Source organism: Microtus ochrogaster, chromosome 16 (genome assembly GCF_000317375.1).
Source record: "Microtus ochrogaster isolate Prairie Vole_2 chromosome 16, MicOch1.0, whole genome shotgun sequence".
In the NCBI taxonomy this organism is placed as follows: domain Eukaryota; kingdom Metazoa; phylum Chordata; class Mammalia; order Rodentia; family Cricetidae; genus Microtus; species Microtus ochrogaster.
In genome coordinates this window covers 53,369,513-53,392,051 of record NC_022018.1, presented here as the reverse complement: position 1 = coordinate 53,392,051, position 22,539 = coordinate 53,369,513, and positions in this window count along the sequence as shown.

The following is a 22,539-nucleotide window of genomic DNA, read 5'->3' as shown; positions in this document are numbered from 1 at the left end:
GGCTGCTTGAGTTTGGTATCTTGCTGGTTTGGGGTCTCTGCTCATCTCTGCCTCACTTTTAATCAGCAAGTTTGTAACAGGGCAGGCTTGACCTTGCTATTTCAGACACTCGAGGCTGATATGGAGCCTTATTTTCTCTGTGGCTCTTCAGGGGTCTTAGTGGAGTAGGCCCCCCTCCGTCCATCCCATCTTGTTTCTGAGATCTGTGTGAAGTAAACCACAACAGGGTAGTTCTCACTGAGATTTCACACAGTTTCTCAAGGGAGTCCAAGTCTGTTGGGAGAGAAGCTGAACTGGGGACTTCTTTCCTTCCATGTTACCCCAACCCAAGACATTTATGTACATTTGGACATATTTTGCATCCAGTAAATTGCTGGCCTCAGAAAGAAGGCTGGAGAGGGGAAAGTACATCTTCCGCTCCCACATCTGCCAGCTTTCTGCCACTGTGGCAGAGCCCCTGAGACCAGCCTATTAGAAAGATTGATGTCATATGTGTGTATGCTGGTATGTGCATATGTGTGTGCGTATGTGTGCGACAGTGTATGCATGTATGTATGAAGGCATGCATGTCTATGTTTACAGGTGTGTGTGCGTGTGTGTGTATAGGTGTGTGCATGCAGGCCAGAAGTCTATGTCATGCCATTCCTCAGGTGCTGTCTAACTTGATTTTTGTCGGGGCGGGAGGGGGTTCTTCCTCTTGTTGAGACCAGGCACTAGGACTTTGCCAATGAGCCAAGGCTGGCTAGCCACAGAGCTACAGGGATCCTGCAGTCTCTCCCTCCCCCCGGGCTGGGATCACAAGAGCACAAATGCAGCCCTAATGCATGCACTCTCCCAACTGAGTCATCTCCCCAGGTACCAGGATCCCTCTTCTTTTCCTGAGGGTTGCTCCCTCTGTCCCTGCCACTCCCCATCTGCCATGCTCACCCTCCACCCCTGATATTCCTAATTTTAAGAAAGAGCCGACTGTGAGGCTGAGGAGCAAGCCAGGAAGCGCCGTTCCTCCCTGGTTCCCACCTCTGTCTCTGCTTCAGTTTCTGCCCTGAGTTCCCTCAATGATGGACCTGTGATGGGAACACAGGCCAGATAAACCCTTTCCTCTCCAGGCTGCTTCTGGTCCTGGTGTTCATCAGAGCAACAGAAAGCTAACGAGTCCTAGTTTGCTTCCCCGGGGGAAGAGGGTATTGGACAAAAACGGTGAATTCCTGGATGGGTAGTCACCTCTCATGTCACACAGTCAGTGACCTCTCCAGGAGTGTCCTGTGCTCCTAACATTGTAAGTTCACCCATGAGCCTCGCTTCCTGGGGATCACCACCTCACAGGGGACACACGTCAGGACAAGAGATCCTTTGGGGCTGGACGCTCCAGCTGAATCAAGGTTCAATCACGGCCCCTCCACTACAGGTGAGCTCTGACAGGCCAAACACTGCATATAGATATTTCCTGGATGGGAAAGAACGAACGCAGGCTGAAGACATCTATTAACCTGAGACAATCACATGTTAGAATTGGCTGGTTCTGGGCAAGACCTTTCACAACTTTAGGTTAACTAAAATTGCATGGCACCTTATTTATAGCATATTATAGATTATATGTTTGATCTATTTTGTTTGCACTGAGTCTCATTTTAAAAGCCTTTTTAGGCCCAAAGTACTAAAGATAACGCCTCCTCCTCTCCCTCTTCATCTTCTTTCTCCTTTCTTCTCTCCTTCCTCCCATTTTCTTCCTCTTCCTCCCTTTTTTCTTTCTCTTTCTTCTTGTTTTTTTTTCCCATAAGGCAGAATCTCAATATGCAGTCTAAACTGGCCTCAAACTCATAGTGATCCTCCTGCTTCAGCCTCCCCTGTGCCAGGACCACGTGCATGAGCTGCCATCTCCAGCTAATAAAGATAACTACAATAATCACTGAGTTATTCTGAAAGCATACAGTTTTGCCTTTTGCAACTGCCCACAAGAGCTTTGCCATTTTGTTTGACTTCCTAACTGCCAGAGAGCATCATCCCAATGTTCTCAAGCCTAAAGAGCAAGCGCTCTTTCTGGGGAAGCTGACCAGCTATCCTGTTTTCCCTGGATATGCTTTTTAACCAATCAAACCCAACATGGTTAATTTAGTATCGCTAAAAGGCTTTGCTTGGTGTATGAATGAGCTCCCGAAAACAATGTATGTGTGTGCACATATGTATCTGTGTGTGTGTGTATGTGTACTTTGTGAAGTGATTCTGCTGTGAACATGTGTTACATTTTGTAGTGGTTTGAGTAAAAACGGCCCCCATAGGTCTGTAGGGAGTGGCACTATTAGGAGGTGTGGCTCTGTTGGAGGAAGTGAATCATTAGTGGGTGGGGTTTGGAGGACACACCCACAGTGGCTCACTGTCTCTTCCTGCTGCCTGCAGATCCAGATGTGGAACTCTCAGCTCCTTCTCTAGCACCGTGTCTATCTGCATGCTGCTATGCTTTTGCCAGGGCAGTAATGGACTAAACCGCTCAAACTGCAAGTCAGCCCCAATTAAACGCTTTCTTCACAAGAGCTGCCGTGGTCATGGTGTCTCTTCACAGCACTAGAAACCCTAATGAAGATAGCTATGAAGTTTCTTAGTTCTTCTGCTAATAGCAAGTGCTCATCCTTGTCACACCAACCCATCTCCCATCAGAAGAGGCCTGGCATGGTCACAAGGCCCCTGGGTAGCAGAGACGTCTTCCCTATTCACCAGATAGCATGGTCTGTGTCCCCCGGTGCCTTGTGCTTTACTTCCGGAGGAGTAACAGGGTAAAGATGTCCTCACACTGGAAGCGCATGGTGTCACCTGCCTCTGGAGAGCTGCTTTAACTTAAAGACACCTCCGGGATTCCATGTATTTGAGCACAAAGTGGGGAGAGGACACTGCTCCTGTCTGTCCCTGCCTAGGGAAAACAGCAGGCAGTATGCCTAGGAGTGACATCACTGTGTGCCAATAAACATTTATCTACAGACACCCAATTTTCTGTTCTATGTGATTGTCATGAAGGAGTGTTACAATCGGATTTTCTTTTCTCTTCTTTCTGTTTTTCTAACTTTTTTTTTTTCACAGTGGTGGAAAAGTGAAATGGCCCAGTCACGTCACAGAGTGGCGTGAACTCTCCTTGGCTTTTGTTTCTGGAATCCACTTCCTTGCATGGGATTCTGTAGTGAAATGGATTTGCCTTCATTTTGTGTTTTGTTTGTCCATTTGTGGGTTTTGTTTTGAAATGAACTCTCTCTCTTTTTTTTTTTTTGATTTTTGAGACAGGGTTTCTCTGTAGTTTTGTAGTCTGTCCTGGAACTAGCTCTTGTAGACCAGGCTGGCCTTGAACTCACAGAGATCTGCCTGCCTCTGCCCCCCAAGTGCTGGGATTAAAGGCGTGCGCCACCACCGCCTGGCGTGAAGTGAACTCTTGATGCTCTGGCCCTCTCACCTCCACCCTTCAAATGCTAGAGTTACAGACATGCACCAGCCCACCCAGATTCACTGAAGTTTTTTTTATGGTAGTGGGTATCATAAAGGCTCAGACCTCCATCCGCAGGAGACTGGTCAAACAGAGTTAGCATAATGAAACCATGGACATCCATCCTTAGGAAGACATTGGCTTAACCTCTCATAAACTCAAAGGTGTAAGACCTCAAGACACAAAGCTAAGTGAAAAAGAGAAAGACAGAGAAGCACACTATGCCCGAGCTGGGGAAAGTAATGTACAGATAGATGCCCATCTTCTGATCGTCAGTAAAATATCTGGACAGACTCAAGAAAGGTGACAGTGGTTACCAATTCTGTTCTACCTTTGTTTTCAGAAGCTAATCTGGCTGGGTGGTGGTAGGAGGGAAAGTTTTAGTTGTATAATTTTAAATATGCATAATCTCTTAGTTATATAAGATTATTTATTACCTAATAAGAATTTTTTTAAGAATTTACTTTATTTTATGTACACTTTTACTTTATTTTATTTTATTGTATGTGAAGGTGTCAGATCCCCTAGAACTGGATGATCCCCTGGAACTGGATCTTCAGACAGTCATGAGCTGCCATGTGGGTGCTGGGAACTGAACCCGGGTCCTCTGGAAGAGCAGTCAGTGCTCTTAACCACTAAGCCATCTCCAGCCCCACCTAATAAGAATTTTAAGGTAAGAAAACTAGGTAATGTCTCTGGCATACATAAACCCCAAATTATTCGGACTATTGACTTATCTATACATTATATTTAAAGGTTTAATTATATCTTAAGCAGAGAGAGAGAGACAGAGAGAGAGAATCTTGAATGTCACAAACCCCAGAATGATCTAAAAATCTCATTAAAACCTGGGACACACTTGATGAATGGATAAAGAAAAATGTGGTCCGTGCTCACAATGGAGCATGGTTCAGCCATAAAAGGATGATAATCCATCATTGGAGACAGATTAGATGGAACGGGAGGACCTTGGGTTAAGTGAGATAAGCCGGCATGGGAAGACAAATAGGGCATGATCTCACCGCATGTGGAATCTAAAAGTTGATGTCATAGAAGAGCCTGGGATGATGATCATCAGAGGCTGGGAAGAGGAGGGTGAGAGCGATGTGGGGGAGACCTGGGCAAGTGCAGAGTTACGGCGAGACAGGCACGAGGCAGGCTGGGAACTGCTACGGTGATATTAAATGATGATATTAAATCCACATCTGCATCCATAGTGTAGGCTATGAGACCATCCTGAGAGAATTGACCGTAACATACGACAAACATCTAAGGAGACACTATGTTTACTGTGACTTGACATTACATGATGTTCTTACACTGATCTGAACATTATGGGATGCACACGTATCAAAAGAGCACATAGTACTCAATAAATGCACACAGTTTGAACTTGATTAAAGTTTGGAGGTTGTGCAAGTCACCACCAGGTTGAGATCCCATGTCACACCCACTCGGTTGGAAACAGCTGCAAAGCTGGCTGCAGTGTGGGGCTGGTTGTAGTAATAGGAGTGGCGGGGCTGCGTCCCCAGCACCCCGGCTGCCTCCGGCTAGCTTTACCCGAAATAATTACACGGACACTGTATTCTTTTAATCACTGCTTGGCCATTTCTATCTAGCCTCTTCTAGGCTAACTCTCGCACCTGAACTAGCCCATTTCTAATCATCTGCTGTAGCCCACAAGGTGGCTTACCAGGGAGATTCTAGCCTATGTCCATCCTGAGTCGGAGCTTCATCGCGTGTGCCTCAGAGAGCAGAGCTCTCGCCTCTGCCCGCAAGAGTGGAGCATCGTGTCTCTCTCTGAGGCGTCTGCCCCCGAGAGGAGAGAGGAGAGCTGTCGAGTCTCTGAGCTCACTTCCTCTTCCTCCTAGTGTTCTGCTCTGTTTACTCCTCCCACCTTATGTTTTAACCTATCAGGGCAAGCAGCTTCTTTATTTAATTAACCAGTGACCTTCCTCCATCAGCTGGTGGAGGTGAGGACCTCACAGAAGCAACCTGCTGTGGAGAGGCAGTGTATTCAGAAGACGACTGCCTTCCTCAATCTACCTTTGGAAAATGTGCGTGCAAGAACACTCACAGGGGACGTGGACACAGCCCAGTTGGTGAAGTTCCTCCCTAGCAAATGAGAAGGGCTGAGTTTGATATGCAGGACTTACGTTAAAAAGTCAAGGAAGGTGGTGTGTGCCTGTAACAGTGACTTTGGTGGGCTCCTGGCCAGCCAGCTTCACCAACTGGTGAGTGAGCTTGTTTCAAAATGAAAGAAACAACAGGCGGGGAAGACACACACAGCTGTTAGTGTGGTTGTGGGTTTAACATGGACTGTTTAGAGATGTGTGTGTCACACACCGATGAGCATGTTTTGCTAACAGCAGCATACACAGAAGGAATTAACATGTCCTGATGGTAAACCAATATCTCACCCCTAGCTCAGTGTCTCACAGTATTGAAAGAAGAGGTAGGCTGTGGTATCTTGGTGCCCAGGGCTCTCCACTCAAAGCATAACCGTTCCCATCCCAGAATCCTTGAACGCTGTGCTGTCTGAACAGACTGGGTGTGGCTCCCCAGTGGTGTCTCTCTTGATGCAGTGTGCTCCCCTGTCTGAGGGTCGGGGACTGGAGTACAGACCAAGTTCAAAGAAAACAAGAGCTGAACTAGAAGATGATAAATCAATGGACTACTTCACATCACCCAAATTCAATCTTCAAACCAAGTTTGTCACTAATGGTGTTCTGACCTCCACCAGACACCAGATATCAATCCCCCTAAGCTCAGGCCAGCACTGCCCACCACAGATCTCTTTCCCTGCCCTCCAAGGCAAGGACTCTCAGCAAGCAGCGCCACAGCCTTTACAGACCCTCGGAACATTGCAATTATACTTCTGTCTTCCGTAAGCAGACTGGAAACAGTTTCCCTGTGAGCCAGGCCAGTACTTGTATATAAACCCAGAATCCCCCTGACCACAAACCCCACTACTCTCTGATGTGTGACAGGACACAGCACAGCAGTGTTTCAGATGCTGCTTTTTCCCACAATGACCTCAAATCCTCACACACTCGGGAAGGATTACTCCGTCTGTTCGCCATCTGGTAAGAACAAAACAAATATCATTAAAGTTGCCCTAGAAACTGGGTCTGTGATTCCACTGAGGGTCATGGTCTTGAGATTTTAGTGCCTTTAAAGTTGCTGGTCACCTTAACTCAGAGTCACAGAGTCACAACTGTCAAGCTGAAGGTCATTAGACCAGTGCCTAGTGACAAGACACCAAGCCAGGTGCTGGAGAGATGGCTCACCAATTAAGAGCATTTGCTGCTCTTCCAGAGGACCTGGGTTTGATTCTCAGCACCCAGAGAGTGGCTAACAACTCTGTAACTCCAGTTCCAGGGGTATAGCACCTTCTTCTGTCCTCTGTGGGAACCAAGTCTATACGTGGCACAGAGATATATATGCAGTCAAAACACCCATACACATAAAGCAAAAAGTAAATAAATCTAAAAAGCCACAAAACCACTTTTTCCCAATACATAGAGCTGTGCCCACAAGAAAACCTAACCCTGGAAGTACCCCAGGATCCCTGGAGGTGACATGCTCTGCCATCCACTGAGCTGTGGGGCTGGTGACATTGGATGCAGCCCTGCGGTTGGAGGACAGCCCATGGAGCTGTTTTAGGGGTCTGCTGGGGACTCTGGCCTACAAGACCAGATGGCCCTTCTGAGAAAACCCAGTGGCCAGAAGAGTTGCAGGGGAGGGGGGAATGGATACACAAGGAGACTGAAGTGGTAGCAGAGAAGCTTCCAGAAATGACTCACCGGGCCCTGGCGGGAAAGGAGCTGGGGAACATCTCCACCAGTGTTTTCCTTTTTATGTGTGTGAGCACATCATCATACAAGAATCCCACACTACAAAATAGAGAGCACTTCCAACTGTTAAAAATGGACATAATGGTTGATCAAAACCATATTTCCTACAGACAAGCTGGACTGGTGTCCAGGGTGTTCAGGGCTTTGCTGTGCTTCTCTTACAAGGATACAGCTGTCGGTAAACAGAAACTTATATTTTAACAGTCAAACAGATAATAGATAGATGAAGAGTGGATAAACTGGTGATAGATGGATAGATGATAGACAGATGGACTGATAGATGATCAGAAGAAAGGATAACTGACTACAGATTGATGGTGACTGATGGTGATTGATCACAGAGAGATGTAGATAGGACCTATGATAGTTTCAGGGAGACAGCAAACTATTTGCTAGAAAATTTGAAGAAAAAATTAAATGGCTTGTTTCTCAAACGCCATTTCTTAAATTGACAGTATTCGTTGAAGAAATACAGAAGGCTAGAAATTATTAAAATTAAAAAAGTGAAAAGTCAAGAGAAAAAGTCATGTGAGAAGGCTATTTGTTAAACAAGAATTTTAGTCTTCTAAAAAGAAAAAATGAACTTATTACTTATAAAACTATCATAACTTTTAGATAACACACAAAAACAAAACCTTAGTCAAAGTCTGCTTTTGTACAATAAGTACAAAAATCATAAAAACTGAAGCAATGGCAGTCAGAAGACAGAGTTTAGAAACATAGTCATGATTTGTAATCACCACGGTCTACTGCAGAGGAACATAAGAGCGTACTCCAACAAGAAGCTCCGCCCAGTGTGTGGGACCAGCCAAGTCTGGGAAAGCGAGTAAGAGCAGCAGAGCATCCACCTTCAGTGTCCTACAGATGGTAAGGCTCTTTAGATAGCAATGCTGTTCCACCACAAGGGACAGAACACAGTCCCCTCTGATCAAGCAATGTGACGAAGTCACCAGGGAAGGGGTACAGCGTGTGATAGTTAATATCCATTATCAGCTTTGTAGGACTTCAGGGTCACCATGGAAGCCAACCTCTAGCATGTCTGTGAGAGAGTCTCTAAATTAGGTTCGTTGAAGTGGGAAGCCAGCACCTTTCCATGGGCTGTGGACTTGAACAGTGTGAGCAGGAGCTGAGTGCCAGCGTTCATCTCTCTCACTGCTCCCTGACTACAGGTGCATTGTGACCGGCCACCTCAGTCTCCTGCTGCCATGCCTTCCCCACCATGATGGAGGACTGTGTGTATGTAGACTGCGAGACAAGTCAAACTCCCCCCCCCCCCGAAGTTGCTTTTGTCCGATATTTTAGTAAAAAACAAGAAAAGAACCAAAATATCATGAGTCCCCTTTTCTGAAATTTATTTGGAAAAAAAAATGGTCGGGGTGGGCGGCAGGGTGGTTATGACTGAGATGGCCATACCTCACAAAAGGATGGCACCTCCAGGTTCTTTTTTTTGCCTTGGAGGCTGGCTAGGAGGGAGACATTGAGTGACACATACACTGTCTGGCTCTGAAACAAGCTAAGAAGACAGTGTTTTAACAGTGTATTGAAGGTTTGATCATGTCATTGAATTAACCAACATACTTTCTGAGATGAGACTCTTCACATCAGTAAATAGTACCAAGAACCTCAGTTTCTACCTACGATGCTCACTGAGAGAGTAGAGATGATTCATAGAGGTGGAATAAGATATAACACCCTCCCTAAGATTTCTCCAACTCCAGTTTATTCAATAAGCAGGTCATCCTAATGTCCTTTTCATTGCTGTAATAAAACACTCTGACTAGCCGGGCAGTGGTGGCACATGCCTTTAATCCCAGCACTCAGGAGGCAGAGCAGGTGGATCTCTGTGAGTTTGAGGCCAGCCTGGTCTAGAAGAGCTAGTTCCAAGACAGGAACTAAAAAGCTACGGAGAAACCCTGTCTCGAAAAATAAAAAAAAAAAAAAAAAAAAAAAAAACACCACTCTGACTAAAAGTGACATAGAGAAAGCAAAGTTTCATTTGGCATACACTTCCGGGTCACAGAGGAAAATCAGGCCAGGAATTTAAATAGAGAATTAAAACAGAACCCATAGAGGACACTGCTTGTTGACTCTCTCCCTTATACTCTCTCCCCTCTGGCTGGCTATCTTTATATCTTTAGCTATCTTTCTTATATAGCCTAGCCCAGGGCCATCTGCTTAGGGATAGTGCTGTCCGTAAAGGACTGGGTCCTCCAAATGAATTAGCAATAAAGACAATCCCTTACAGACATGGCCACAGGCCAATCTGCCCTGGGCATTCCCTCAGCTGAGACTCCCTCTTCAAGGACTCTAGGTTGTTGACAGCTGAAGCTGGCTGGAACACTGGCTATATGAAGGATTGACTTCCTGTTACTGATTTCTGGCAAGCATTAGACAGAGCAGAGGAAGCTGAGGATCCAAAGATCAGAAGGGCTCATTGTAACATGAGGGCCAGGCTTGTCGGGGTTTCTTTCCTGCCCAGTTCCCACAGCTTTTAGCCCCAAAGAATCACACAGAAATCTACATTAGATATAAACTGATTGGCCCATTAGCTCAGGCTTTGTATTAGCTCTTATAATGTTTAACAGTCCATTATTCTAATATATGTTAGCCACACAGCTCAGTACCTTTTTCAGCAGGGCAGGTCACATCCTGCTTCTTTGATGTCTGGGTAGGACTCTGGAGAATGGGTTTCCTCCTTCCCAGAATTTTTCTGTTCTCCTCACCCTGCCTCTACTTCCCGTCTGGTTGACCTGCCTATACTTCCTGCTTGGCCAATCAGCATTTATTTAAAACATGATTGACAGAATACAGACAATTCTCCCTCACCAGCTCATGATGCATGAGAAAAGTGTTTCCTGAAGTTCACACCCTCTGTCAGTAGGTACCAGCATAACATCCAAGGTCCACACAAAATCTATCACTCACTGCTCCTGGGTAAGTTGGGCCACAGGTGCCAAAGGTTCAACCTTCAGTTCCAGGAGGCCAGCACTTTAAGGTCATCAGAGGATCATTTAGAGATCAGTGTGCTACAGAGCTGTCCATTGGCTCACAGTAAGGTTCAAGGGGGTGGGAGACATGAAGAGCGGTTACCAGGGGCCTCAGTTAGAAAGCTGACATTTCTTAAGCTTGGGAGAATTCTCAGTTGGTAAAGTGTTTGCTGTATAAGCATGAGGGCCCATGTTCAGTTCCCCAGAACCCACAGCAATAAACCAGACACAATTGCATGCACCTATAATCCCAGAACTGAGAGACAGGGACAGGAGGATCCTTTACACTTGCTGACCAGTTAGTCTAGCTGAGCCAGAGTGTTCCAGGTTTAATGAGAGACCTTGTATCAAATAAAAAAAATAAGAAAAATAGTGATTGAGAAAAACACTCATCTGGCCTTCACACACACACACAAACACACACACACACAAAAGGTTAGTATTTCTTTCTCTATTGGTGAGAGGTGTTTTAAACTAGTGGAGATCAGAGATACTTTTTAACCTTTAACCCAAACCTATATATAATAAAGCATCCTCTTCTGTGCAACCTACTTTCCATTCCCAGGAGTCAGGACATCAGCTGTCTAAGAGGATGCTGCACAAAGAGATTTGCACTATGCTCCGTTTTATAAAGGACAACAGTGCATTCAGAGTTTCAGAGCAAGAGGAAGTGTCGGTCTCTGCAACAGAGGCATGGCTGGCAGCAGAGAACTAGAGGGAAACGGCTGAGGGAAGAGAAGACAAGGTGCTGGAGGTGGGCAGTCTAGGGGGACAGTCCATCCCAGACACAGAGTTCTTGGTACCTTTTGACTTTTAGCGGGTAAAGGTCAGCTGAATGATTGTAGGCTGTCTCCCAAGTATATTCGATGGAGCCATTAGAAACCAATAATGTTTCAAGTTCAGAGACTGTCTTTGCTTCTGATTTTCCCCCACATGGAGTCATGGTGCCATTTATTCCTAAGGAGGTTTTGCCTTTTTAAAGACCATTCTGGGCTATAGAGGTGATGAGATCTTGACACATCCTTTCTTTGGACTTCACTTGCTGGGGCAGGTTGCACTTTTCCAACACAGATTCCACACCATCTTGTTGCAGAGATGTGCTGCCTAGGTTCTGTCAACTTGACTCAAGCTACAGTCTTTGGAGAGGGGGAGCCTCAGCTGGGAAAATGCCGGCTTAAGATCTGGCTGTAGGCAGGCATGTAGGATATTTTCTTAGTTAGTGATTGATGGGGGAGAGCTCAGCCCATGGTGGGTGTTGCTATGCCTGGGCTTGTGGTTCTGGATTCTATAAGAAAGCAGGCTGAGCAAGCCATGAGGAGCAAGTCAGTAAGTCAGCATCAGCTCCTACCTCCAGGTTCCTACCCTGTTTGAGTTCCTGTCCTGATTTCCTTCAGTGATGAACAGTGATGATGAAGTGTGAGCCAAATGAACCCTTTCCTCCCCAAGTTGCTTTGGTCACGGTGTCCATCACAGCATAGTCACCCTGACTAAGGCAGGCAGGAATCCTTTTTGTCTCTCACTCTCCATCCTCACTTGCTGGAGCTCTCTTTCCTGGTTCAGAAACATTTGTAATAAAGAAATAATTAAAGTGCAATGAAGCCACTAGGTGTATTCTGATCGGGTAGAGAGTGTGTAGCCCCCAGAACCATGAGAAAAAAAAATCTGTGGTTTGCTCATATGTCTGGTGTCCATTTAGGGCAGCCCCGATGAGCTAACTTATATCCTCTATGGTAGTCTTCAAGACGGGTCTCGCTGGTCCCCTATCAGACCTGGGCTACAGTGGCCACCCAAGAATCTGAACTGTCCTTGAGACCTTGTAAGGTGAAGTGGGTGTTCCAGCCTGCTCTCAGGGACACATTTGCTCAGCTGACATTCCCTCAGGAAAGGCGATCTGTTGGAGCCTGGCATCCAGTCTGTGCGGCATTCACAGCGTATCAGAGTTCATATCTGGGCACTGTCTATGCTGAATCCAGCCTTCCAGTCTTCCCATTCTAGGTGACAGACACAGGAGCTAGACAGTTTGCATATGGTTCCAGTTCCCAGTTGGTGGTGGAGACTCCCCAACCCCCCAGTGTGCCATGTCCTACCAACTGGCGCACCGGCTGTGTGTCTGAGTTATTGATGGCAGAATCTAACAACACAGCGGGCTGGGTGGAGGTACCACAGAGTGAACGTGGGAGGTGACAAGAAAGGCCTTTCTTTAAAATGTTCTAGGTGGGGGCATATCTGGCTCACCCTATACATTCTGCCACCTCTTACTTGCCAAGACGAACACAGAACTGACTTCCTATGGGGAACTAAAGACAATTTTTGGTTCAAATAGTCTAGAACTTTTTTTTTTCTGAAGAAGATATTCTTTCATGCAGTGTTGTTCTCAAAGACAACGTTTCAAGTTGCTGACTTTGACCACAGTATCTCCAGTTCCCTATTTCTGCCTGTGCTGTTCAAGCTGAAAATGTCAACGTGCACAAAGTTCCCTAGGCTGGCTACTTTGCCCAAGTACTTAGTCTCATCAGATAGGAGGCAAGATATGTCTAGGGACTGGAGGTGTCAGATGAAGACAGGGAAAAGAAGAGTTGATTGGGCCGAGGTCCTGTTTGTGTCAAGCCCCTCAGCCATGAGCAGGATGCTGATTGTCCTCAGAAGAAGACACTACTTGCTTGCTGGGATATCAGATGTATATTCCAGAACAGCTCATCACACTGGAAGGTGTAGAGATTCAAGCTCTCTCCTCCCGCCCCCCCTCCGTGATGGAGAGAAGGGTTGAGCTGAGAAATAAAGGGTTCAAAAAAGCAGGAGGAGTCTTGGGGTGAGTGGGTGAACGTTCTGATCTCGGCCGTGTTTATGGTTTCACAGGGGGCCCAAGTTAAAACTCCCCAAGCTGTCTCCTTTACTCATGAAGTTTACTGCTTCCCGGATACACCTCCACTTGGCTGTTAGTAAAAATCACCATTACGGTCAAGACTTGGCCATGGGCGTTCTGCTTGTCTCTGTAAGAAATAAAGCATCGAACAAACATCTCCCCATCCAGCTCCTTCCCTTCTTCCCCTCCTCAAACATCATTTTCCAGATGTGAGTTCTGTCGAGATGTCAGGAAACTTCCCATGCTCCCATGCATCTTCTATGTGTGTGTACACACTGGCATGCCCTCTATGTCACACACTGGCATCTCACACACTGGCACCCCCTCCATGGCATCCCCTCTGTGTGTGCTCACACTGGCATCTCACACACTGGCACCCCCTCTATGGCATCCCCTCTGTGTGTGCTCACACTGGCATTCACTCTAGATCACACACTAGCATCCCCCTGTGTGTGCACACACTGGCATTCCCCTCTATGGCATCCCTTCTTTGTGTGCACATACTGGCATGCCCTCTAGATCACACACTAGCATCCCCCCCTGTGTGTGCACACATTGTTATCCCCTCTGAGTGTGCACATGCTGGCATCTCCTCTGTGTGTGTAAACACTGGCATTCCCTAGGTGCATGCACCACACTGATTTTTCCTTTAGAGAGTCTAGAGTATTTTCATAAATATTATTGCACTGGGGAAATGGCTGAACTTATTGTCATGGAAATAGTTTAAAAATCCATTCATGCATTTGCTATCCCTTCTTCAACAGACCAGGAGAAAGAACATTCCAGAATGAAATGAAGCCCAGACCCCTCTGCCTTTGTCGCTTTGTTGCTGTGGCAGGACCACCTTGATGGAAAGCAAATTGGGGGTGGGGAGTCAACTCTGACTTACGATTCCTGAGGCATAGGGTCCATCATGGCGAGGAAGGCAAGGAAAGCATGAAGGCAGGAGCAGGAAGCTGGGTGATTATCATCCCCACACCAGACGCAGAGAAAGAGAACAGGATGTGGGATAAAGCCCTCCCCACAAGCCACTCACTTCCTCCAGCATGCCTGTACCTCTTGAAGGCTCCACAACATTTCCCAACAGTGCCACCACCCGGGAACCAAGTTTCCAAACACACCAGCCTCTGGCAGACATTTCTCATTTAAACGACCACTTTAATACACAAGGAGTTTTATGTCCCCTTTGAGCTTCCATAAGAAAATAATGAGCTGGTGGTGATGCTACACATTCCATCATCTAAGTCACTTAAACTCTAAGTGAGCATCTCTTTCCCGCCAGGTCATTCAGAAAACACGAAAGTCCATATACACACTGTCCACTTCCTCACTAGGGTAACAGTCTGGTGAGAAAGATGCGGGGTGAGAAGTATGATATCCAAGAGGGCAGGGTGGGAAGAATAACCCAGGCTGTGACGTCCTGCGGAAGAGTGACCACCCCCAAGCTGAATCAAAGAATGAAGGATGGAGACTAGAACCTTGTACTTTATAGGACCATTCTTCTAAGCAGAGACAGAGTCTTTAGGAAACACTCCAACCGATGGTTTGCAGAGCCCCGGCGTGACATAGACAGCGTGGCAGAGACTAAAGCGGCTCTCCAGCACTGAACCACACCTCCAGTCCTTCAAAGACTTCCTTAAAGCAGATCACTTTCTTCCAACAAAATCCTCGTGGAATGCTGGGACGGAGAAGCCTGGACAATGGAGGGTCCAGGAAGCCAAGGTGAGGATCGCATTCCTTCAGCACAGCCCTAGCCCCAGGTCAAGTTCTTGGCCAACCCCAGCAGCATCCCTTCCCTCCGCAGCAGTGTGAGCTCACAAGACTTAGCCGTGGTCCTGGATGCCAAGGGATGTGAGCCTCGCCACCCCTTGGCATGGGTTGGACTCTTCTGAAACCCTGCAGACTAGGCTCACGAGCTGGCACCTGGTGACTTGTGAGAGGTGATGCCTTATTCAGCATAGACACAGCACCAGGAAGCAGTGGGGATGACCTACAGGAAAGTAAAGGGGGCCTCACTCTTCCGAGCAGTAAGAGCTTTAAAAAAAGCAAAGGGTTTGCATTTTAAACCTTGGGTTTCCTGTATTAGCCCTGAGCTGCTGGGGTCAGACACGAGGAAGAAAGACGTGGAGCTGGTCTGTCAGGCAGAAGTCCCAGTTGGATGAAAACAAGAGGTCACCGTGTTTTGAGGGGCGTACACGTACACTCTTCCTATGTGGTTTTAAGTTGTTTGTGAGGCTGGCCCAGGCAGTGGAGGTCAAAGTCAGCTTGTACTGGGGTCATGACGGCCAATTGTAAAATCGCCAGGAGTTTTACAAGCTGGTTGTTAAATCTGACAATTATTCAAGATGAAATGGGGGAACTTGCAGTCACATAAATCAGATTTTTAAATGAAGGTGACAGATACACCAAACTAATGGAGTTCTAATGATTTGGCCACACCATACACCTGTACCCTTGAAATTACTGAAGCCTACAGCATCCTTAGAGTAGACCCAGGCTCCTCCACATTGTGCTAAAGCACTTGGCAGGAACCCTGCTGAATCCCTTTGTGACCTTGGAAGGTTAGGCTGATGACTAGAAAAGACTACGCATCTTGGAGCTGGCTCTTGCTTCAGAGGAGAGTGCTTTTGTTTGGAAAACAGACCAAAACACATTCCCCAGGGCACTAGTGGCCCAAGTCTGCTGGTTCGATACTCGGGCAGTTACTTCACAGCTGTGTGACCCAGGTAAGTCACCCAGACCTCTGCCAGGTTTCTTCGCGTGGTTACTTTGCACAGGAAGTAAATCAAAATTCGTGTTTTACATTGAACCTTGCCTGACTCGCAATGCCTGCCACAGTTGCCCCCTACCCGCAAATCCCCCTTCCCAGCCTCAGTCAGTCACCTGTGACCAATCATGGGCTCAAAAGAACAAGTATAAAATCTCCAGAAATCGTTCTTAATCCTGTGTGTTCTCAGCAGGGAGCTGAGCCCTTACACCAGTCTGCTCTATCCAGTCCTGGAGCATGAACCATCCCTTCGACCAGCGCATTCAAGCTCCATGCATGACATGCATCCAGAGTCACACAGCAGCCCTTTGGGCTGTCTGAGCAACCATCGTGGAGTCATAGTGCTTGTGTTCAATGAAGAGTTTACCTAACCACGGCCCTGACACATCAACAGATGTGATGTCAGTCATTCAGCTGCGCCCAGGAGAAACCTTAAAATGCTGCTATGGCAGTGGTTCTCAACCTATGGGTCGCGACCCTTGTGGGATCACACATCAGATATTCTGCCTATCAGATACTTATATTACAATGTGTAATAATAGCAAAATTGCAGTCACCACAACATGAGGAACTGTATTAAAGGGTTGCAGCATTAAAAAGGTTGAGAATCACTATTCTACAAAGAAAAGGTGAAAGTTCCCAATAAGGTAAGAAAAAAAAAGTTTAGGCCAGGTGGTGGTGGCTCATGCATTTAATCCCAGCACTCGGGAGGCAGAAGCAGGTGGATCTCATGAGTTCGAGGCCAAGTTGGTCTACAGAGCGAATTCTAGGACAGGCTATAAACCAAAAAAGAAAAAGAAAAAGGAAATCTATGCTGAGATAGCTGAGCTCTGTGGCAAGAAAGACGGACAGCGTATGCAGGGTTAGGTACAATGCAGGGTTCGGGGCCTGCTCTGGCGTCTCAGACTGAACATCTGCAGGTAGAGAGAACGATGTGGTGCAGCTGTTACTGTTGACGATGATGGTTTTACGTTTATTTGTGGAAAGATAATTCTTTCCCCATATAAATACCTGGCATCTTCTGAGAAACATACACCTGAAGCCTGACTTTCCCCAAGTTGTGAACTCCTGTGTTCCTAGGCATGCGCTGACACATGAGCCCCCCCCCTTCCCCTGGTTGTGAGCGCCTGTGTTCCTAGGCATGCACAGACACACGAAGCCTGGCTTTCCCCCGGTTGTGAGTTCCTGTGTTTACAGGAACCTCCATGGTTCCCTGGTCCCATAGCTTCCATCACGATGACAACATTCCTAGAATCGCTTTACTGTCTGAAACGCCAAGTGTCACAGAATTGTTGCCTGCAGTCTGCTCAAAGAGACAGCTGAGTAGCAGTATGCCAGTTAGTTTTCTGTGTCTGCAACAAAATGCCAGAGAGAATTAAATTAGAAGGATAAAAAGGTTTTAAGAAATTCAAGTCCACGGTCGGGTGGCTCCACTGTTGTCATGGTTACGGTGGGAAAGATGAGTGGCGCTAACAGGGGATGTGTAGTCGTAAAACAAACTGCTCAGCTCCTGGCCAGGGAACCAGAGAGAAGGGACAGGGTCTCCACAGCCCCAATGCAAGAACCTCATATGAAACTCCACACCTTAAAGGTTCAACTGCTTCCCAGCGGCACAGCCTTAGGCTAACCTTAACCGCAGGCCTCAGGAGAGTATGCAACCACCAAACTATAGCGCTTAACTAGCTGCGTTTCCCATTTCCATGACCAAATACCTGGCCAGAAACAACTTAAGCAAGGGAAGGGTTTATTTCAACTCAGTGGGACAGGATACTGTCCAACGTCGTGGGAAGGCACGATGGCCGGAACGTGAGGCAGCTGGCGGAAGTCAGGAAACAGCGGAAAGGAAGTGGCTCGGGGCTGTAGAACCTCAAGACCTATCCTCCGTGATGTACTTCCTTTATGGAGGCTCCACTTCTTAAAAATTTTGCAATTTTCCCAAACTACACCCCTGTCTAGAGACCAAGTGTTCAAACACTTGAGCCTGTGGGGGACGCTTCAAATTCAGATCCCAAGAAGAAAGCCTGCTCTGCCTAGCTTCCTCGGCCATTCTGAATTCTGAGATTGTAGAGTCCATGGAGGAGGGCAAAAATATATGGAAGATGCCTGAGTCCCCAAAGATTCCATGGAGAAATAGCTCACACTAGCATTTTGCTGGGAAAATGAATGCTGTGTACTTGCCGGTGAGGTCTTATAATGTCCTCTTGAACCAGCACCGTCAAAGTCTGTTGGAGCCTCCACTGTGCTAGCCTTTCTGGTGCTCATTTAAGCCCTGTTGAGATGGCTTTCACATCGGTGGGATCTGGTGGAGGAGCCTTGGGCTAGACAGGAGCACTGCGTGCCGAGAGCACGAGCCAGCGGCTGTGCCACAGCCCTCGTAGAGCTCACGCTGGGGAAGAGGCAGACTGGGATTTGCACAGATACTGACATGGAGGATTACATCAGCCTGGCCGGTGTGATGTCTGAGTCACTGAGCAAGCTCCCCGTTTCTGTTGAGTCAGCCTGCATACCTCCAGAACCTGGTCTTGGGGGAGAAGTGGTGAGCTCAGCTCTTGCTCTGTGAATTCCAGGTTGGGGTTTTGCAGCCAGACACAGAAAGTTGGTTGTGTGGTTCTCCTGGGGACAGTCCCCTTCCCAGCCCTAAGTGGGTCTCTCCTCCCGCCCCCTTGTGTGTGTGGGGGGGGTTGCTCATTTGTGAATATGCACACACGTGTGTGTACACGCAGGCCAGAGGACACCATCAGGGGTCTTTATTTTTCTCCGCCTATTTTTTGAGACAGGATCTCCTCCCACTCCACCTAGATCTCAGCCATTCAGCTAGGATAGTTGGCCATGAGTGACAGGGTTCAAGCTGCATCCAGCTCCCTATTGCTGGGTTTATGGTCAAACACTGCTGTGCCCTGCTTTTGATGAGGGCTCTGGAGAGCTGACCTCTGGGTCCTTGTTCTTACACAGCAAACACTTTACCCTGTCTTCTCTCCAGACGTTTGGATCCTCACAGTGCCATGACCTCTTTCTGTCATCTTTCCACCCCTCAGGCCTCCCTGGTCACTGCCCAGTGCTCTGATCAACTCATCTTCACACAGGACCAGGGTCCTTCGGGCAGGCCAGTCGGCTCTGTGAAAAGCTGGAGGCCGGAGCTGAGTTAGAGACACATACCCTACAAGAGCAGAGCCAGTCACCCTAAACACACAGCGACTACCACAGAAAGCAGGCGGGCGAGTGCTGTTGGCAGGAACCCCAAGTCTTGCTTTAATCTGCCCTCAAAATCTTGACCTACTGTTTAAGTGAATTGCCTGTGGCTCACTTCGTTGGGTATAAATAGAACTGGCTGTTTTTAGCACAGAATATGGGGCAGGACAGGTAATCTCTGTGAAGTTGGAGGTCAAGCTGAGGCTGGTTTTATCTTTAGTGGAGGACCTAGGTCAAAGCTCTTCATGAATTTAGGGTAAGGCAGCTGAGAAAAGAGCAGGAGGGTAGGGGCAAAAACAGTTGGGGTTCTGTGCAAGTGAGAGCAATGGGGAGTTTGGAGTAGGACCTGCAGCTTCAGGTTGTCCACTGCCAGCCTCAAACATAATGGCGAGAATGTGACCCAGCTCCCAGTCTGGTCACATTGGCGGAGGTGGTCTACAGTTCTGCGTCACCCACGGTTGCCTCACCATGAGCTTTCTTGGTGTGGGTCCTTGCCAGGCAAGGACAAGGGAGTTGTCAGCCTTCAGCAAGCCCTGTTTGTCCTGTAGTTCTAACTAATGCAACGCAGCAAGCAGCACACTCCATCTCTTCCTTTTGGTGCAAGGCACACTCAGACGTGTTCTCTGAATGTCATGTGTGAGCCTTAACTCTCCCGGCTAAAGTGGAGGAGAGCATCCACCGGAGTTCCACGACTTTATCCTCCAAGCACCAGTGGTAACCTAGCCACTGAAAGTGGACTTCTGTGTTGGAGGGAATCTGACACCACCCATTCCCTAACAGACCAAGAAGGACTGAGATGCCCTGCCATGTTGGAATCATCTTGCAACCAGTGAGTGTTCCAAGTGGTCTGTCCTCTTGTGTGCCCAGCCCCTGATTTTTCTCCATCCCCCAAATCTGCAAGAGTCCAGCTCTCCCCTATTCCATGCACCCTTGGAACTTTCACAGCACAGGGTCAAGAGGCATGGACCCTGTGTCTCTTGTTAACTTCCATTGTTAAGTTGGCACAGCCTAGGGTCATCTGAGAATAAAACCTCATCTGAAGAAGGGTTGACCAGAACCGACTGGCCTGTGAACATGTCTGTGGGGTTGTCTTGATTGTTAATTGATGTAGAAGGGTCCACCCAGCATGGGCTGTACCCTCCCTGGGCAGGTGGCCGTGGGCTGTGCAGGCATGAATCTGCAAGGAGGCCAGCAAGCAGCATCCCTCCGTGCTTTCCTCTTCAACCTCCTGCTGGAGCATTCTGATCCAGCTTTCTTCACCAGTGAGTTCTGGTTTGGATGGCTAAGCCAAATAAACCCTCTCCTCCTGTAGGTTGCTTTCAGTCACAACAGAAAGGAAAACAAGAGACTCCCCAAGCTCTCACAGAGACCCCAGTTATAGGTGCCATCGGATACTGACACCCCACCCTGTCTGTTGCACGGTCGTCATGGAATCCCCTTGTTCCACACAGGATTCCACGTCCTCCTAAACCCCCAGGACTTGTCTGTCCTGTGATTTATTCTGCCGTCGTGGCCCCTTGCCTGGCCTGAGGGTCAGATGTGTCTACGTGTCTAAATCCAAGCTTGCATCCAGCTGCCCTCTATCAGCTCTTCCAATTTTAGTCCTGAGTTTTCTGGGTCAGCTGGCTAACAGACTCTAGATAGTAGCTGATCACGACTGTTTTGTTTTGGAAGAGGGATGTGTGTGTTCCCTGTGGCTCACATAAGAAAGCACCACACACTGGATTGACTAAATGCAGAATGTATTCCCTCTCCACCTAGAGGCAGGAAGCAGGGAACCAGTGTCAGCAGGACACCTGTAGAAGACTCCAGTTCCCCTTAGACTTTTCCAGAAGCTCCAGTGGCAGCCACACTCCAAACTGCCTGCTTTCACGTGACCATCCCTCTGTGTGTCTACATTTTCAAGAGTATCCTGATGGTCTTTCCAGCCAGCAGGACCTTCAGCTCTCCAGCAGAACCCATCTGTCTTAACACAGACACACCTGTGAGTCCTCTTACGGCGGGCATGAGCTTGCCTTTCCAGCTCAGGCACAGTTCGGGTACAACTCAACAAAGGCTGACTGGCCTGCCCTACTGAAGGACCCAGGAAGTCTTTCTGTGCATGTTGAAGCCCCCACCATTCTCCCTTGCTGTTCTAGCAATCACCTACACCAGACACGCAGGAAGGTGGTGTGGAAAGATGAACTTTGCCGATCTTTTCTATGCTTTCTGCTTACTGCGTCTGTGCTCTCCAGGGGAGAGGGAGCAAGGAGAGCTCTCTGTGAAGTGAAGCTTCTCTGTGAAGCCCTGTCCCAGGGCTGCCAGCATCTCTGGATGAAATAAGGAAATGAAAAGGAAAGGAAAAGCCATGACTGCTCCTAGGAATAGCGAGGAGAAAGCTGTAGATAAAAGGGAGGGCACAGGTGGAGGCAGGGAGATCTGGGAGAGTCCAGAGCAGACACAGCCAGGCTGAGCTGGGCCGTGTGGGGAGAAGGGGAGGGGAAGGGCAAGAGGAGAGAGGGGAATCAGATACAACAGCCAAGAGGGCAAATGTACAAAACAGGGGTGGATAACCAAAATGCCTAGATTATATAGGGAAGAGCCACTGGGGAAAGCACAGCCCAGCTCCTGGGTTGAAGAAGTTTAGGGTAGAGGGCGGGGTATGCCAGCCACACCCTCTGACAGGTAGAGACTGAGGGATGCTGGAAGAACCTGGAGGCTAGGTCTACTTGGACATGATAAATAGGCACCTTAATAATTTGTCCCAGTGTGAGACTTCACAATCCCCAAGACAGATTCCCTCCCAGAGGAGATGAAGCCACAGCCCTCTCATCCACCCTCTACCCAGGGAACAAGCAAAGTGAAGAATGGCTGGATCTCATTCTAGGGACCAGCAAGTTACCAGTTCAGGACCTGGGAACAGTGGTTCCCAGACTCTCCTATGAGAATGAAAAGAGAAAAACAAGCAAACTGAACCACAAAGTGGAATTCCAGGCACCTCCTGAATGAAGAAAAAGAAACCCTGAGAAGTACCAGGTACCGGGACTTGGCATTTCTTCCCATGAGCTTCCTCATACATGGCATTAGGAGTTCGCCAGAGACAGGAAGGACTGCAGCAAAGGACACTGACGACACTGATGACCTGCCAGACCATACCTTGATGGACTGCATAGCTGTGCACGTCTCTGGGCTTCTGTTAAAACTGAATCCTTACATCGGCTTCCTGAAGATGAACTTGTGTAGTATTAGGAGTGGCGGGAAGCAGCCCGCCGCTCCTAATAAGTGATGGAGGAAGGTCATTGGTTGATTAAATAAAGAAGCTGCTTGACCTGATAGGTTAGAACGTAGGTGGGAGGAGCAGAACGCTGGAGGAAGAGGAAGTGAGCTCAGAGACTCGACAGCTCTCCTCTTGGGAGCAGACGCCCCACGTTGGG